The sequence below is a fragment of the Gekko japonicus genome, unplaced genomic scaffold (assembly GCF_001447785.1).
Source record: "Gekko japonicus isolate JY-2015 unplaced genomic scaffold, Gekko_japonicus_V1.1 scaffold4493, whole genome shotgun sequence".
NCBI classification, from domain to species: domain Eukaryota; kingdom Metazoa; phylum Chordata; class Lepidosauria; order Squamata; family Gekkonidae; genus Gekko; species Gekko japonicus.
In genome coordinates this window covers 37533-41096 of record NW_015160965.1, presented here as the reverse complement: position 1 = coordinate 41096, position 3564 = coordinate 37533, and the positions used below count along the sequence as shown (strand labels likewise).

Genomic DNA, 3564 nt, shown 5'->3' with positions numbered 1-3564 from the left:
GACTTGCAAGCACTAATACAAGAGGCAGTAACTTCAGCTGTAATAACAGCAGTAACAACAGCAGTTAACCCTATACAAAATAAAATAGACTTGTACAACAAATGATAAATCAGATGGAAGAGATCCAGAAACAACTAAAAGAAAATACCCAAGAAATTTCTGCTTTGACTAAGCAAACAAATAAGGTGGAAAATAAATCAGAAGAAATGGAGCTTAAGTTAGAAGCAGTTAAATCTAAACAAATCTCTATAGAAGATGCCCTGATGAAACTAGAACATGATAAAGCAGCATATATTTTAAGATTTCAAAACATTCCAGAAAAGGATAATGAAAATCTAAAAGCTGAAATGGCACAAACGCTTCCAAAATACATGGATACAGAAGACATAGATGAAGTTTATAATGAGATTGAACTCTGCATATGAATGAACTCTGCATATGCAAAAAGAAATGAACTTTCTAGAGCGACTCCATTCCCCCGCCCTCACCCCCCCAGGAGACATTATGGGTGCGGGGCTTGGAGAGACACAGGTTTGTTTTTCCTTTTTTTCCCTAACCCCCCCCCTCCATACTACTACACAGAAATAAAAATTTTAAAAGAAATCCAATGGAGAATGTGAGAGAAAAGGAAAGAATACATGGAACTTACAAATATCTTGAGAAACAATGAAATTCCATATAGATGGCTAGTCCCAGAAGGCATTCTATTTACTTACAAGGGGAAAAGATACAGAATTAACTCAATTTTTAAAGCAGAAGACTTCATTAAAACCTATGGAGAAGATCTGAAAACTGAAGAGGAACAACCAGAGAACATAGAAGAGAATAACCAAGATTCACGAGGAGCATCAAGGACAACTAAAAAAACTACAGCAACCAGAAAAACCATAAAGATTACATCATCCCAAATTGTTACAAGACTTAAACTGAAGAATAAAGAAAGCACCAATACACAATTGCAAGATGGATACAAGAAAAATAAAGATAATTTCAATAAATGTCAGTGGATTGAATGCACCCAAAAAAGAAGACATATTTCAACAATTGAAAAAGATGCAATTATATGTCATATGGCTACAAGAAACACATAAAATATTCAGATCAGAAACATTTGGAAATTTAAAAATTTGGGAAGTATTTATTTCTTCAAATAAGAAAAAGAAAAAAGAGGTGTAGTGACATATGTGAAAGAACACTTATACTGTGAGTTGTTATACAGTTCTGAAGATGGTAGAATCTTGATAGTTCAAATACAAAGACAAGGCAAAATAACTTTGATTGTAAATATCTATGCACCAAATCAACATAAAGAAAAAATTTACAAACTCCTACAAGAATTAATTTCACAACAGAATTCTAATGGAATCTGCCTGATTGGAGACTACAATGCTGTATTTGATAGACTTTTAGACAGAAAAACCACAACTGGAAAACAGAAATAAGGAAATGAACTTCCCAACACTTTTTTACAATTGGCAGAAAAACATAATTTGGTTGACTCTTGGAAAGTGAGAAGCTCAAAAAAGAGTGATTTCCCCTTCTATTCAGCAAGGCATAAGTCATGGTCAAGAATAGATATGTGCCAGATTTCTACAACAAAAGAACCTTCAATTGAAGATACAAGAGTAAAACTAAAGCTATTACAACATCAAATGAACTGTCTGTTAATTCAAGAAATAGCCAAAAAAAAAAGTATGCAAAACTAAATTATTTCAAAAATGCTAATAAACCATCCAGATGGCTAGCATACAAATTGCGGACAGAAAAAGAAAAAAAATATATATAAACATTTTTAAAGATGGTGAAGGGGAAGAAAAAAAATTACCTAAAGACCTGAAAAAGATTATAGAAGCTTTCTATGAGAAGTTATATCAAAAAAAGAAGCCACTTATGAGGAAATTAAAGATTTTTTTAAAAAAGCACAACTGCAAAAAATTTACTGAAGAACAAAGAACATTTTAAATGATCCAATATATTTTTCTGAATTAACTGATTAGTTAATTAACTATTAATAATTAACTATTAGTAAAAGGACCTTTTAGATTAGTGTCCCTTTACTTTAGGTTATGTGGCCAGCTTGGGGTGGCTTTGAGTTACAGTTCTGTTGGGTGTGGGGTGGGGGTTGGGTAAGCCTTACTCTTTTACAGTTAATAATTTTGAGGGAAAGTTTTAAAAGTTAGGTTTGCATTTAAAAGTATTTCTGTTGGATTGTTTTCTAAAAGTAATTGTGGTAATTGCTTGTTGGTGTGGTGGTGGGGGTTTGCTCAATGTTTTTAATTTTGTGATTCAACTTTTGTTATTGGTTGTTGTTTAAATATTGTCATTTTCGGGTTGGTTTTTAAATATATTTCTTGAGACTGTGCTGCTGTGTGCCTCAAAGAATGCCAAATTCTTTGTAGTCTGCAGAAGTTACGCAAATGGAACACATTTAATGGGAAAAGCCAAGGATTGCAAATTCTGACTCCCTTGCACTTGGCCTTGTGAGATTCCCTGAGACTTGGGGTATTGGATTGCTCTTTGGATTGCACTATGTAAACTGCCTTGCACCTAGTGTAGGGGTGGAAGGGCGTAATGATTTCCAGCTATTTCAAAGCTGGCTTTCCCCCAACAATTCATGTGTGTGTGTGTCTGTAGGGGTGTTATTCCCCAGTGGTGGGAAGAACTATAATTCATGCCCGCTGCCAGTAATATTAATTAATTGCTTTATAAATAAACACAGAATTTTTACTTTTTTTACAGATAATATCATGGCTGAATCTAAGAAAAAATGTAGACAATATAGTATTCAATATTTGAACTATGGCTTTATTCAGTCGCCTACAAACAATACATTACCGATGTGCCTGATTTGCCAAAAAAAATTATCAAATGAAGCTATGAAGCCTTCAAGACTACAAGAACATTTTTTTTTATTTATTGAACTCTCCTAAAAAGGAGAGAATTTTATTGCTTTAAATTACAGAAAAGGGGAAGGGTATATAGCGGGATTAAGAAAAGGTCGAGTGATGAGTATATTAGTATGTTACTCTTTTAACCGTATTAATATAGTCCATTTCTCCACTGTGAGTTGTCGATCTTCTTGCTTCTTTACCTGTCAAAGATAAAAGTTAGTTAGATTAGTAAAGTCCTTTTAGGTTTGTACTAATATGTCTTTTCAGCACAGTCAAAAGTTCATCAGATGTTGGGGCGCCTTCCTTTCTTCTCTCTTAGGTTATAGGAGATGCCCCCCACCGCTCCTTTCTCCTCCGGTTCTTCGTCACCTCCCTACGGATTGCTGTCCTCGTCACTACAGAAAGTTTTCCACTTGGCGAGCTCTGCTTCTTCCTCTGAACTGGTGTGTTTCTTCAAAAACTCTTGTGCTTTGAAAATTGAGTCAATCTTCTCTCTTTTGTCTTTAAACTTAAAGACCAGTCCTTCTGGAAACAACCACCTGTAATTAATTTGACGGTTTTGCAAGAATGTGGTCAGTCCTTTATATGCTTTCCGCTTCTGTCGAATTTCAAATGGCACATCTTTTAAAATCCTTATAGTTTGCTCTCCAATTTTCAAGGGTGTTGCTGAGGT

At 34.3% G+C, this 3564-nt stretch overlaps 1 pseudogene; it reads left to right on the top strand.

Moving 5' to 3' along the window:
- Nucleotides 1–638: 638 nt before the first annotated feature.
- The window catches only part of LOC107122335, a 4649-nt pseudogene continuing 1723 nt past the window's right edge, over nucleotides 639–3564 (top strand).